The sequence below is a fragment of the Zootoca vivipara genome, chromosome 7 (assembly GCF_963506605.1).
Source record: "Zootoca vivipara chromosome 7, rZooViv1.1, whole genome shotgun sequence".
NCBI lineage: Eukaryota > Metazoa > Chordata > Lepidosauria > Squamata > Lacertidae > Zootoca > Zootoca vivipara.
In genome coordinates, this window is record NC_083282.1 from 53,376,742 (window position 1) to 53,392,536 (window position 15,795).

Genomic DNA, 15,795 nt, shown 5'->3' on the forward strand with positions numbered 1-15,795 from the left:
GCATGAAAAACATGTGCTCTATCACTGAGCCCACCCCCTAAGGCAGACATTCACTCTAGGAAGTACAATGGCGGAGACAACAAGGGTCACAAAAGTGCCCTGCATTGAACTTCAACACTAGAAAAAAATATTCAAACTTAGGTTCCCAGATGTTGTTGGACTACAGCCCCATCATCCCCAGTCATTGACAAAGGATGATGGTAACTGTAATCCAACAACATCTGGGGTTCCATATATTTAAAAAGCCTGCCCTATAACACGCCCCTGGAACCTTGGCTGCATTAAAAATTTCCAAAGCAAAGACGACAATATGGGAAAGATCTGTTGAATATGAAAACAATTGCCATAGAATAAGCTGTTCTAAAGAACTACGGTACTGTATACCAATCTGAAGACTTTTCTTACATTGCCATAAGCAAGTATATATAGTAACTTACAAGAGATTTACAACTCACAAAAGTTATCAAATGCTGCTTACCATTAAAAGCACTAACAATAACAATAACAGCCTCCCGCCGCCGGTGCCCTTCCACCATTCGGATTCTTAGGCCAAGGTAACGTTTGCAAACTGGGACACTACTTCCTGTTTTGTGGAGTTCGTAAACCTAATCGTTCGTAAATAGGACTGTTCTTAAACCGAGGTACCACTGTACTTATAAACTCTCCAAAGCTCAGATTCATGTGCTTTTCCTACAGCATTTAGAAAAAGTTGCACACACAGCAAACTTGGCTTAGTCACAAAGTGGTGAAAGTTCCTAAATTACTGATACTGTAGGAACTCAAGGGTGGCTTGTAAGAACTATGGAGTATGAGCTTGGAGCAACTAGTTCATACCTCCTCACAAACTGAGAGACTGGGAGAGGAAAAATAGTATTGATTACCAATTTCCTCCTAAGGAAGGGAAGGGGCATAGCTAAGCCGGGCAAGACAGCCTACTCTATGGTATTAACCCCTTCATGCATTAATTATGTTGGTTATCTGACACAAAGCTCAGTGAAATCAGAGTTAAGATCCTTGGGAAAAGAGGCATGGTAATGGCAAGCATAACCTAAACATGGTCACTCAAAAGTAATTCTCACTAAATTGATGGAACAAGTTCCCTATTAAGTATATTTAATTAAGAATATTTCAACACATGCTCAGAAAATAAAATGAAGACACATATGGTACACTGCTACCCCTAAGCAGATCTGGACATGGACAGTAGAGTTGCCACCTTTTTTAACTGGCCCTGTGCCTTAGCAGCAGCCTAGCACACAAAACTTAAATAGGAAAAGCTTTTGCTGTTGCCTTATCTCTATCACCTGATTATTTCCCACTTATCAGATGGCTTTTAAAATTACAAAAGCGGAGCTACTAAAATGGCTGGCAACCAAGAGAGATAAGCAGTACTGTACTGAAAAACTGATGCAATAAGCAGAAAACACTCAACATGGAAATCAGATACAATGAAAAGAAACTTCATTTAGCAAAAATGGGTGATCTGTGAAGAACCTAACTTTATTAAGCAAAAGCAACTTCAGATTTAGAATACATATCAACTTTATTGTATAGGAATTTACTATATAAAGATGAAGTTCTCTAAAAGAAAAGAAAAAACATACATGAAACTGGCCAAGCAACACAATGTGTTTTTTGGGAAATTGCACACTTTGCCTGAATACAGAAATGCTATCAGCATTAAAATCCTTTAATTAGATTTATAGAGCAAATGTATTTCTGGTCGTGGAGCAGTGAGGCAGAACGGAGTGGCAAGGTGTATGAAACTCTGCTAAGTACAGCAGCAGGTTTTAAAGGAGGAGAAAGTTGGTGTCTTTTTTTGTTTTTTTGTTATTCTAGCTCCAGGCTGGGCTGCCTAGAAAATTGTTTTATACAGACAGGGTCTCAAATTGCTGTCTGCAACTATGCCAATTCTGCAATAACTGGACTTTCCAGGTCAAGCACAAACGATGCCCCACATTGAGTGCATTGCAGGCAGCAATCCAGTCTTGAAGTCACCAATGCCTACACTACTGTGGTCAATGTCCTCTGGCCAAGGAACAGTTATAGCTGGCCAAAGCTGCTTCTAGCTATTGAGACTACCTGGGCTTAAAGTGGGCCCCCTCATTCATTTGCTGCAGCAGGGGCATTCATACCTGTCCTTCAGCTGTTGGGCAGTAGGAGCGTTCCTCCCTCAAGAAGGGAAACCACTTCTTCTTCTTCCCAATGGTGCTCTTTGAAGCAGCTCCTTTCAACTTTCAAAATCAGAAACTGAAAGGAGCAGCATGGAGCAACTTGCAAAGGGCTCGTTTTGGCTGTGCGTGCCTGTTCCCTCTTGGGAAAAGGCATGCGCAGCCAAAGAAAGCAACCCCTTTTGGAAGAAGCTGTCTTTTGGAAAGATTGGCTGTGCATAGGACTTCTCCTGTGGGCAGCTGATACTCCCAAAAGGCAGCTGGCTGCCCCCATCCCGAACAGTAGATAGGGAGTGCACAAAAACAGTTGCTTTTGCAAAAGGCTTTCAGGCAGCGCCGCCACCACTACCATCATACTCTTATGTGGGCCTCCAGAGGCTCAAATAGGTGCTCATGAACTATCTGAAAGCCCTCTGCAAACAGCAAAAGGCTTTCATACTACACTGGAAGTTCTGGGACTTCAAATCCCAGCATCACCTGATTGTCATAGTGATGTCAAGGAATTGACAGATGGGCAGCCTTACACACCTGTTAAATTTGGCCCATCTGGGGTTGAAGAGATGATATGTTATCTCATCAGAAAAGTTTCCATACCCCACAACAGACTCACTGAAGTTAATGGGCATGACTTAGGTTCCTTATTTTCAATGGTTCCTTAATTTCAATGGGTCAACTCCAAGTAGGACTAGTATTGAATACAACTGATTAAACCACAACAATGAAAGTTTTCAGCCTTCATAGCAATGCTAACATTACCAGGTGTGAGATTAAACAATGGAGTTCTGTATCAGGCTACAAAGAACCAATATCTCCCCCCCCCCCCCAGCTTGCCAGGGGCTATCTAAAAGCACAGTTTTTTATCTTTAAAAGTTGGGTAGAAGTATTATTCAGAACAGAGAGATATAATAAACATTGAAGTAGAATTCAACTTTCTCAATTAACCCTAATCCTTTTAATCCTGTCCTTAAAAACTACCAATTTCAAGCACGTTTTGTATATAACATTTTGCAACAATTTCATAACATTATTTTTTAAAAGTTTATTTTAGCACCTCACCCTGCAACTCAGCTTTCCCTAAAATAAGATGATGGGGTGGGATTGGAAGTAAGGGAGAGAAGCACACTAACAGCCTGCTAATCAAGTACAAGTGTTTGGAGTTCTGAACTGTTAATATTGTTGTGTGCCAACAGCTCAGCTGCTTTTTTCTTCCTTTTCCATAAGAAAGTGTGACAAAACCTGCTAAATCAGATTAGACCTCTTTACCTCTAAGCTTGGCAATGAAATATAATTTAAGTATGTATACGTGTTTCAACAGTAAGGGACTACATTGATTGACTTTCAAAAAGAAGGTCATTTGTAAAAAAGAAAGAAAAAAGTAGTGGTCTTCAAATACACTCTTTGCCCCATGGCTGCTTTAGATGAAACAAAATTTATGCAAATGAAAGTTTCAGGTACTGTATGTTAATCCCATATGTAATATTTATAAACTGAGTTAAAATTTAGAACCTTTATATTGTTGTTCACTAAATAAACAGGCATGTCAGATTATGAGACCAGTTAGTATCTATCCAAGATTTTAGAACATTCTGTGTGGTTCGAAATACAGTACTACCGTGTTTCCCCTTTTTTAAGGCATAGCCATAAAGTAAGCCATGGCAGGATTTTTAAACATTTGCTAAACATAAGACATACCCCGAAAATAAGACATACCTCCATGCCATGTGGAGAGAGACCGCCGAGCGCCCCAACCAGCCAGCGGGACTCAGAACGCTGGCTGCAGCAGCAGGAGGAAGCCTGCCGGCTCGGTGCCTGGAGCCAGCTGCTGCAGCGACGAGCGCGCAGAGCACCCGAGCCAGCGGTCTTGCCTCCGCCTGGCCCGACCGAGGAGACCTGCCTCCCCGCCTCCCAGAACCAGTGGCTGCAGCATGGAGCGCGTCGAGCGCTCCGCAGGACCCAACGCTTGGAGCGCTCTGTCGGGCCGGGCGGAGCGCCTGAGCCAGCGGCCTCCGCCTGGCCCGACCAAGGAGACCTGCCTCCCCACCGCCCAGATCCGGCGGCTGCAGCGTGGAGCGCATTGAGCGCTCTGCAAGACCGAGCGCTTGGAGCGCTCTGTCGGGCCGGGCGGAGCGCCTGAGCCAGTGGCCTCCGCCTGGCCGGCCAAGGAGACCTCCCTCCCCACCGCCCAGATCCGGCGGCTGCAGCGTCGGGCGCTCCGCAGGACTGAGCGCTTGGAGCGCTCTGTTGCGCCGGGCGGAGCGCCTGAGCCAGCGGCCTCCGCCTGGCCCGGCCATGGAGACCTTACTCCCTGCCGCCCAGATACGGCGGCTGCAGCGTGGAGCGCGTCGAGCGCTCCGCAAGACCAAGCGCTTGGAGCGCTCTGTCGGCCGGGCGGAGTGCCCGAGCCAGCGGTCTCCGCCTGACCCAGCCGAGGAGACCTGCCTCCCCGCCGCCCAGAACCGGCGCAGCGCCAAGCGCTTGGAGCGCCCTGCCGGGCCGGGCGGACCACCTAAGCCAGTTTTTCTTCTTTTTTTCTTCCCTTTTTGTAATGTACAGAAATGCAAACTATAGCTTATCATCATCATTAATTAATGTACAGAAATGTAATGTACAGAAATGCAAACTATATCTTATCATCATCAGGTAATTAAAAAAAGAAGACACCCCACCGAAAATAAGACACCCTGTGTTTTTTTGAGAAAAAAAAGTTGTAAGACGGTGTCTTAAAAAAGGGGAAACACGGTAGCTACCAGAGAACACAGAACAAACATGTTAAGTTTTTACCCATTCACAAAGCAAAAACTACAACAGTTATCTTAACACTTCATGATCACATTTCAGAAAGAATTGAGGAGGCTAGACTTAATTTAAAATGTGATGCACAATTCTCTAGCAGTCAAAGCTTTTCCTGCCCAAAGAGTGTGCAAAAGTAAAAGGAAGCAGCAAAATCTGATTCCATAAAAACCTAATTACTGTACATTGTCCACAGGATACTTATACAATGAAACCATTAAATGTGATACTATAGGAAGGGGGGGGGGGTAATTCCTAAATGTGAAAGCATACAATCAGTATGAATTAAAATGGAGACTTAGATTAATTCAGAAAGTAGCAAACGCTGTCACTCAACAGTACAATTTTAACTGAAATTATGTGAAACAACAGATACACCACTGTAATGATCAATGAAGGCAAATATTTCAAAAAAACGGCACAGTTTTAGTGCATGTTTCAATCTGTGATGTTCCTAGTCTTCTGCATTCTTTGGCAGAAGCAATCATAGTACCTACATACACTTAAGCAACTTCTGACTGCTACTCTTGTTTGTTTGTTTGCAATGCAGGCAGAAGCATATTGGGTATGCACAGTATACGGTAGCTGCAGGCTGAGAACTAGATGCAACTTGGAATGTATCTACTGTATTGCCAGCTCAACCTGATTCAGCTGCAGCAGCAATAATACCATTCCACTATGTTTGCTGAATAAGATCCACCACTTCTAAGAGAATTGTGACTTATCACAGAAGTCCTTATGGTACATGGTTAAATATATTTTGAAAACTATATCTGCATCTACATTTTAAAATCAAGCAAGGGAAAAAGGCCCCTTTAAGCTATCCTGGCCAATTTAATTATTTTAAACCATTCTTAAAATATCTTGCCTCTAACATAGCTAGTAAAAATAGCTTACAATTAAGGACCTTTGTTCACATAACCACCTGGGTATATTGTAGCAGCTTGAAATGCTTGTGTGTGGTTCCCCCACCTCTCGCCCCAAATCCTTGGTCAGAAACTTGTCTCTAACTACCAAAACAAGGTTTGGCTTTCAGCACATTCAGGGTTTCATCCTTTCTCTAGTACTTGAGTGTGCATGCCCATTACCTTTAGATGAGCTGACAATGTGCCTAGATTATTGTATGAAGAGGTGTTCAGTGAACACCTAATTAAAAAGAAAAAGCAGCAAAACCCTGCTAGGGTCAATAAGGGTATGCTAAAGGAATTTCAAATGACCAAATGAAGGATTTGGTATGTAAATAGATCCCATTTTTCTACCACAGGACCCTCAAAGAAGCTACATCAGTTGCAAATGCCATTCAAGCCAAGCCCCAGCGAGCCTTGCTAACAGGACACTAGCTCACATAAAGCATAAGACAATTCCTTCTACCAATTATTAAAAACATCCAGCTAATGCTTCAAAAAAGTTAGGCAACCTGTCAAAAGTATGTTTATCAACCTCCAGAAACCTTGGCAACAACCTAACAGTGTAGTACAGGGGTGTCAAACTCAAATTCATCGGGGGCCGCATCAGCAGTTTGGTCACCCTCAAAGGGCCGGTTGTGTCTGTAGGACTATGTGTCCACTCTTTATTATCATAAATTATTGTCACTGCATTCAATTATTACTGTTTTTTGTAATAATGTAAGCTCATTCCCGCCCCCACGCGGATCACATTCCTGCGTCGTGGCGCGTGTGTGGGAGGGGATGTAAACGAGGGAAATTTGAACAAAAGGTGGGGATCGACGGCTTCCGGGGGGGGGGGGGGCTCAACTAAACCTTCGGCAGGAAGGAGAAAGCCACTGCTGGGATTAAAAACCTGCATATGGAAAGAGGGCTTCCCTCTCCCGCCCTGCACACACCCAAACCCCGCTAGGCAGGATGCCACACGCTGCAACCCACCCCATGCTTTGGAGAGGGGCAGGAACATGCGGTGCAGCGCCAACTCCCTGCTTTGCTTTTGCATCCTCCCTCCTCAGCGCCAGAGTCCCTTCCCCTCGCGCTGAGGGAGGGCAGCGGATTTCCCGAGGAGGAAGGTGGCGGCAGCCCCAGCGGACGTGCATCTTCGCCTCAGAGCTGCTCTTCCCCCCACCCGCGCTGTTGTCGTCTTTGCCGCCGCCTCTCCATACCGGGACTGCAGGCAGAGGAGGCTTGAAAACCTCCCCCCCCCAAATCCCCTCCCACCTACTCAAACCGCGAGGCGACTCCATCTGGAGCCCTACATCACGAGGGGCTGAGAGGAGGCGGCGGCAGAGCGGGAAGAGCAGGAACCCGTGCCGTCGTTGCCGCCTCCCTCCCGGCCGCCCCCCGGGGAGCAGCTCCACCGGAACTGAGAAGCCAAAGGGCGGCTCGGGGTGGGGGGCAGAGCAAAAGCCAGGCACCCTCCCGAGTGTCTATGAGGAGAAAACGGGGGAAGAGGGAAGAGAAACCCGGCTCCATCAAGAGAGCGACTGTTGCGCTTCGCCTACTTCCCCCTCAGGCTCACTCCGCGTCCCTTTCGCCCGCTCACTCGCCCACCTCCCGGATGCAGCCAAGGAGAGGAAGGGAAGCGGCGGGCAGCAGCTCCCCAGTGCCGCCTCACTCGCTCTCGGAGACAACAGCAAAGCCCGCCCCCCCAAAAATCCAGCGCTGCTCCGTCCTGGCACCAACTTTGCCGGTGGCGCCTGTAGGGCTTTCTTACCTCCTCGGTGGGCTTCCTCCTCCTCCTCCTGCATCTCACTTCCCCGTCTGGCCGCTGTGCCACCGCCTCCCTCAGCCTCATTCGAAATTGAAATTCCCTGGCCAAGGCCGTCAGCGCGGCTCCAGCGCCCCGGCCTCCGCCTGCAGCTCCGCCCCCGGTTTTGACCCTCGGCCAATTGCAGGCTCCAGAACTACTGTCAGCGGCTATTGTCGGTGGCGGCTACGCGGGCCACATGACGAGGTCTGGCGGGCCGGATTAGGCCCCCGGGCCTTGTGTTTGACACCCGTGGTGTAGTACATTATCATTTACTACATATTTGCTAAACATTTCACAAGTTAGTATTAGTTGAAGCCCATGAAACATTGGAAGGAATGCTTTCTCTGAGAATGGGCTGCTGGGGCTCTGCCTCCTCCACGCCTCTATGCTTTCCCCCCTCTCCTTTTGGTCAGGCATCAACTTCTGCTTACCGTCTGGATATACTGTATACAGGGCCTGCAACGGTACTCTTCCCAAGAACATGCATTGTCAAGTTGGCGCTTGGTCAATGATTAGTGAAATTTCTTTTCCTCCTGTGTCAGCTGCTTTAAAAGAATTGCATGTGCATGTACAGCACACAGCCTGTTTTACTCTCACTGCATCCAGCTTCACTCTCGCCGCAAAATTATATATTGAACCATCTCAATTCTACTTCCTCACCTGGAACTCTTCAGATTTGCCTCAAGTACAGCACATCGAAAACTCACATACACTCATTTCCCAAACAAATGAAGGTTAGAGAAGTTAATACTATAATTGAGATTTTTGGAACTCTTCTAAATTTGGGGCTAATTCATCCACAGCTAGTTACTCAGAAATATGGATGTCTCCACAGTCCTCTTTGCCTTTCCAATATCCATTCCCATCCAAAGAACATAATTCTTTCTGTGCCTTTCTCCATGTGAAATAGCTTCCACCAGAATATTGTGTTATCATAGCAACTGAATCCACAATGGAGATGGGGGTAGGGAGGATTCCACCCACTGACCTTTTAGTAAAATTTCATCAGTCCCCACTTCCCTAAGCATATTGCCTGCTCTCATCATCGTTCTCTTAGTCCCCCTGCTTCCAACATTTCTTTTCTATGCCTTCTGCTTTCTGCTGTTTTCACTGCCCCCCTTTGCCCCCAAATCCATTATATTTAGGACCTGGTACTTCCTTTCAACCTTCCTTTCAGTCTCCACTAATCTCCATGCCTATCCAGTTCTCCTCCAGGCTACTGTAACATCACAGCAGTTCAGCCAGTAGCTATGGAAGCTTATGGACTGACAGGCAACAGACAGTCAATGTTTACAGTTAAGCTAAAGTGAAATGGAGTGTACCACCAGAAAATTACAGGGGGGAAATTGAGAGTTCTTCATCTCTCCTCCACTGCAGCTTCATATTTAGAGGTTGAAATTGTAATACTGCACAGGTAGCTCCTACATTAAATCTGTACTGCAAATCCATCCTATACAGTGGTACCTCAGTTTAAGAACAGCCCTGTTTACAAACTATTTGGTTTACAAACTCCGCAAAACCTTCGTCTAAGAACGGAAGCCGAACGGTGGAAGAGCACCGGCGGCAGGAGGCCTCATTAGGAAAAGTGCGCCTCGGTTTAATAATGGTTTCTGTTTAAGACCGGACTTCCAGAATGGATTAACAACATGGATTAACAACAGTCAGGTTGGGGAATGGAAAGGGCATCCACTTGCTGAGTGAGTGTGCCAGTCCTGGCTCCCTATGATTGTTATTTATTATTGTTTTGTGCTTATATAGTACTCTGAGCTTTCAAACCATCCAAGTTTGCCCAAGACTTGGGCTTAAAATCATGGTTCTTATATAGGATCTGATTGCTAGTGAGGACTGGGAAAGGATGAACAGATTGAAGTGAAATCCAAGTAAGAAATCTAATTACTGATTGGCAAAGCCCCTACCCCAATTAAGAAGTCCCAGGGCACACCATTATTGATAGTCTTTGTCCTCCCTTAGTAATTCATGTGTGTGGGGATTTTGGGTGCTGCTAAATCTTTAGGTTCCTGTGGCAGCCTTGAAGACTTTTCACCAATCGCACTCATGGGCACAAAACTGAAATGTGTTCTCTCCAGTTTAGACCTAGTAACTATTAACATATAACCACACAAGGTTACTGAAGTGATTTAATTAAGTGTATGATGAATCATTATTATTAAAGGCTATTCAGAAGTTACAGCTGGAATGGAATATGACAGCCTTTGTCTTGATGTGGAAGAGTCATTAGACACATGCTGTATCAACATGTTGCTATAAGAAAAAAACCCTTATGAGGTACCCAAGAGCCCGTAGAGCAGGCATCCCCAAACTGCGGCCCTCCAGATGTTTTGGCCTACAACTCCCATGATCCCTAGCTAACAGGACCAGTGGTCAGGGGTGATGGGAATTGTAGTCCAAAACATCTGGAGGGCCGAAGTTTGGGGATGCCTGCCGTAGAGTGTCCTTATGTAGGTACTGCTTATAACAATGTGAAGAACAATTATGGCTGCCTGTTGTTTTCACAACGCAGTTCAAGATGCTGGCTTTCTTGCAAGAGGCCTTCAACATCTGGGCTCTTCAACAGACTCTTCCCCAACCTGGGTACCCTCAAATGTCTTTGACTACAACTCCCATCAATCCTAGTTAGCACAGCTCTGCTGGCTGAAGCTAATTAAAGTTGTAGTCCAAAACATCTTGAAGACACCAGGTTAGCAAAGTTTGCCTTAGTATCTTAAATATAGGAACTATATCTAAAATTTCATGGTATGATCCTTTGATAATGTCAATTTTTATATACACAGAAGGCAACACAATACATGTACATGTACTTGCAGGACTAAACTAGGTGAGATGTGAGATATCTGTACTCACGCCCCCTGCCATTGCCTTTTTGATTAAAAGCAACTGGAGGGGGGTGCTGGCAGCATTTGATAAGGGCCACAGCATTGAAGGAGGTTTTAACCACTCATGCTGTTTTTGCAAACTCAAATTGTCACACACACAAAGCTGCTACTTCCCCACTGGGCAAAACACACATGTATGTTCTCCCCAGTGGGCAAATAGCACCTTTTGGTGGGGGGGATAATTTAATCCATGAAAATGGCATTGGGGGAAGAATTAAAATCTCCCTGTGACTGTTTAAGGAGAAGAAAGAAGTGGAGAGATCTTCCACATCTTGTCTACCATGGGCTTTTGGTGCTGTTAGTCCAGCTCTAGAAAACACCCATTTTATAGAAATTTCCCAGTGCCCTAACCTGGTTATTCAGGAAGTAAGGAAATATACTGAACAAGCTTTTAATCACCAAGGTAGGGCTTAAATAATCCTAGAGGCCTAGTCACATGGGCACCTAAAACTGGCAATATTAATTCAGTTCTACCGTAGATAGCAAGCTGCTTTCTGTAGGTTTTAATATACTGGTATTTAAAATAGAAGCCAAAAAGCATGACAGAAACATTTAGTCTAATTGGTTTAATCTAAATTCAGTCTTTTCCACATCCCTTCCCAACAAGAGCACATGTGCAGATGTTGAAGCATTTTCTTGCTATCAAAAGATGACAGAACACCCTTGGGGAAACTCAGGAGTACATTGCAAATGCAGTCCTGCTTGCTTCTTCCCATTAAACAGCATCAAGTTCCTTCGGTTTGTTAGGCTATATTAGGTTTTTCTTCTAAAATATTATGGGGTACAACTGCTCAACAAATGTTTGGGTGATATATAGTCAGACAGTTATTTTATTTAAGTTATTTTAAAATTAATAGGACTGTCAAATTATTGGGGGGGAGGCGGGCACCTCTGTGCTGCTTCCTGCCAATTCCTTCTTACATGTCCCTGATAACATTAAAACCCAGATTCTTCTGTTTTCACTTCTTTTCCTTGAGTGCTTAACTTCCTTTATCAGGCAACCTCTTATCTGCAATTCAAGGTGTTTTTTTTATGTCACAGAAGTTTAGCCAATGATACAAATGACTCACAGGTAAAGCCAACTATTTTACAGGAATAAAAGAGAAAGAAATGAAAAACAGTTGGAGATTTATTTTTTGTAAATTAACAAAACTATATTTTTTAAAGTCCATATTCTATGTTTTGACTCCTTTATTTCTGTATAATGTGGTAGGGAGGTTTATATAAGAAAAGTTTTAGATTTTAAATGAGTTGATATGGGGTAAGGGATAGAACTAAACTTAAATTTGATAAGTTGAAATTATATTAAAATGTATTTGCTGTTATAGCCTTTTAAAAGACTACCTAAAAATGAATCTATGTAAAATTATTATGTTTGATATCCCTTATTTTTCTATATATTTTGAATAGATACGAACATAACATGAAATCCTGATTTATTTATTTTTCAGATTAGTAATGGGGCAAGGAAAAAACATGTATCATTAAAAACATGGTACATTCACATTCTGCACTTTATTTAGAAATAAAACATTTTCCTACCTATATCCTACAAACATTTCAGTTCTAAATAAACTGGAGAAAATAGATTTCAAACATTAAAAATTTCGTTGACAAATATTACTAATTTTTTTGTGTGTGTGATTGAAAGTTTCCAGCATTTTAGCATGAAATTCAAACTTGCTTTTTGGGGGGAGGGATAAAACTTGTTTCTTCACAATAAAATTGGAGTTAACACAACCAAAGAAAAACACAAAGCTTCTCAAAAGGCTTAGGAACATTAAAAGGAACTAGAGATGCCCGACTTGACATCTCTTATTTTTTAAACATCATTTAACAAACCACCTAGTTTAAAGTTAATACTTAGCCCCACCCCTTTTTCCACTAACAATGGGGGGTAGAAAAATGGAAAACTTTGATGAAGTAAACAAAAAGACTTACTTCCTTCTCTCAAAGATCAAAGAACCAAAACATTCTGAAATAGCAAGAACCTCAGGCTTAACACTGCAATCTTTAAGTATGCATGAGACACACAGCTCCTCACTAGCTGCTTTCCCCCTACAAGATCATGCTCATCTGGCAAAACAACTAGTTAATGTAACATAAAACAGACTTTTAACATTCTTTCACATGTACTGATGCTTTCAATAAAAATGCTTTTTAAAGCATGTAAAACCTTCCTTTAACTTTAATGTGGTAATATATACAATTTATTTATAAAAGGAGAGAGAACAGCACTCTATGAAAATCATTATCTTCAGCATCCCATTCTTTTTGCATGCCAGGGCAGCATAACAGCACTGACTTCAATAGCATAGTTGCTGTGTGACAACCAGTGTTTGCAAATGAGTTAACCCGTATTACAAAAGCTGGAAGCATCCCGTAAGGCTAAGTGTTCTCATTTGCATTAACTCCAGGGACACCCAAGTTCCATCATAGTGTTCCTTCCTTGGAACAACTTCTTCCACTGCTACACATAATCAAACCAACAACGAAAACTAGTTCAAAAGTACTTTAGTACAATGCTTTCTCTCAAACAGATTTCATACTAATGTTCTTAACTTGGAGCAGAGGGAAGGAAATGCTGTGGGATTAAGTGATAATAGATCAATGCGGGTCAGAGCACAATGCTCTGAAAAAAGAAGTTAGAAACATCACACTTGAAGTGAACCACCTAAGCATCTTCCAGTAAACAAAGAACTGCACGCAGCTTAGCAATACCAACGTGCACCACCCTGCTTGCCCATCGTTATTTTAGCTCTCTTCCACGCTGCCTGTGCTAGCACCCGCAACAATGTAATATTCCTCACTACAATCCTTGTTCCAAGTCTGGCATCCTCAAACTTCTAACTCTCTTGCTGCTGCTTTCTAGCCATTAAGGGCCCTATTCATTTCACAAGCATTAAGATGGGGAGCTTCTTGTCTTAGATCTCAGCAGCTATACCATACACACCAGCCCTTAATTTCCTCTTCCCTTCTTTTAAGGGTATCTACAACTTTAATTTCTAAATTGTTCCTGACTAAGTCCTCCCAACCCTTGGGTTTCTTTTCGCTATTGTTTCTCTGTCTGAGCCTTCAGGTTCCCCCTGTCCAACCACAAGGGCTTGATATACCCCTAGCGCTCAGACTGTACAAGAACCCCGTGTCTCTCCAATCGAGGTAGTCTGGCTCAAGCATTTAAAAAACCAGTTAGTTGGCTGCTGCCTTTGCCTGTTCAGCCACAGGCGGCAAATCCTGTCACAGCCGCTCTCCTTTTTTCCCCAGTTGGTAAGGTTGGTGCCCTTTTCTGCCCTCACGCAGGGCAAGCTCCCTGGACCTCTTTCCCCAACAAGAGGTCCATGCCCGCCTCCCCTTCGGTGCGCGCAACCTCCCATCTGGCTCGGGGGGGGGATTCCTCCTCCAGCCCCTCTCCTGCTTAGGGGTCAAGACCTATTCCCCTCCGTCGGCCTGGCCAGGCGGGGAGGTGAAATTCCCTCCAAACAGGAAGGAGGGGCTTAAAGCAGCACAACCCCCACCCCCAATATGGAATTTGAGCCCCAAAGGGGTGGAGCCCCCTCAAACCTCCCACCCCAAATCGGGGGTCAAGCCCCCCCTCCACCCTCAGCCTCCCTGGGCCGCACATGAAGCACCCCTCTCCACCCCAGGTGTGGGTCTTTCACTTCCCCCACATTTAGGGTTTGAGCCCCCAAGGGGGTAAAGCCCCCTCCCCCCCTCCGGCCCCTTTATTTACCGCCATCATCAGCACGCGCGAGCTGTCACCAAGCGCGAGACACCCCAACCGGTACCTGACACGCCCCCCGACCGCCATTGGCCGCCGAGCTCGCCCCGCCCCGCGCTGCCGTTGGCTGAACCGCCCGCCAGACACTATTTCCTTCCCACCCCCGGCTTGGGCCGCCCTACGACTAGTCGCCATTCAGCGAGCACGTTTACGCTACCTGCGCAAGGGGGCTCCCGAGAGTTTTCTTGGACGGTTCCTTTTCTTCTCGGCGTCATCTACGTAACACGAAAGAGCGGGAACCCTCTCACTGATTTACGCTAGTGACGCGTCAGATTGTGTTGGGTGGTTGTTGTTGTTTTTCGTTTTTTCCGAGAACCCGAAGATTCTTCGGAACAGTTCGCCCTAACGGCGTGGCAGCTAAAGCGGACGCGTTTGGCGTCTCTTGTTTCCCCGAACTGCTAGTTTACGGCACTTGCGGAAGTTAACCAAATCCTATAAAAACCAGAAGCGGAGTCTCGGAAGGAGGGTCCGGGGAATACGTTAGCTCCGCCCCCGGAGTTGTGACATCCGTAGGCTTTGTGAATCGCGGGGGGAGGAAGAGGGGGGTTAAGTTTGGTTGAATCACAGGAGGGTAAATAAGGATGTTTCAGAGACAAAGGGGCTCTTAAAGACGCAGGACCCCATTTCGTCGGTCGCCCGCCCGCCCGCCCGCCTCTCCGGAGCATTGCGGAGGGCCTGGCCGGGGAGCTCCAATCTCGCAGCGGGGCTGAGGGCTTGCAAGGGACAGGGAAGAGAAGCCTCGCGAATGTCGCTGCTCCGCGACGGCCTCCCGGGACAAGGGAAGGGGCAGTAGCTGGCACGTTCACATGGCCCAATGTGTAAACACACGTGTATACACACACGCAGCGTGCGCGCGGCCCCGCAGGGTCATTGCCTGGCGGACGCCACGCGGAGCAGGGGCCGAATCCTGAGCCCCGTTTCCCTCTCCAGGCGCATGTCCGGCTGGAACGCCTTTTGCTTCGCGGGCTGCTCCAAGCGCCGCAATAGAAACCGGGCTAAGGAACCCACAGCGTCAAAATGTGAAACTTGCCACTTTTTAAAGTATATATAATTTAAACAGATATTATTGGGGGGGGTTCTTCCTCGTTTTACCGTCAGGAAGGAACTGATGACATGGCAGCAGGTGAATAATCTGAGGCAGGCAGAGACTGCAGGGACAGAAAAGCTGGTTCTGTAGCTGCCGTTTTGAATCTCCTTGTATATATAATGGGAGAAATGAACGTATTGTACAGCAGAGGTATCGGCAAATTTATTCAGAAAAATCCTGTTGGTTTCAATGAACCTTTCTGGGGGGGAAACCAGGGGTAATGTGCACTTTCAGTCGGGAGAAATGGAAGATTTATACCTATCGGACCTTAGCATTTTTGTTTGGAAGCCCAGCAAATCTACCACCAGATTACAGTTCACATCTATATCATTTTTCTGCAGTATAGAAATCCAGTGTTTTGTGATGCTACTGTAACAT

The 15,795-nt window shown here is 45.3% G+C and overlaps 1 protein-coding gene across 5 annotated transcripts in view; it reads right to left on the reverse strand.

The window, feature by feature from the left end:
• The window catches only part of USP49 (ubiquitin specific peptidase 49), a 48,909-nt gene extending 34,120 nt beyond the window's left edge, over window positions 1–14,789 (reverse strand). For 3 of the 5 annotated variants that reach the window (XM_060277055.1, XM_035121763.2, XM_035121767.2), the window contains exon 1: window positions 14,283–14,343. The gene's annotated coding sequence lies outside the window, so the exon portion shown is untranslated. Of the gene's footprint in view, window positions 1–14,282; window positions 14,344–14,487 lie in introns of those variants that run through there. The other 2 variants (XM_035121765.2, XM_035121764.2) reach the window with 2 other exon arrangements.
• Between the last annotated feature and the right edge of the window lie 1,006 nt (window positions 14,790–15,795).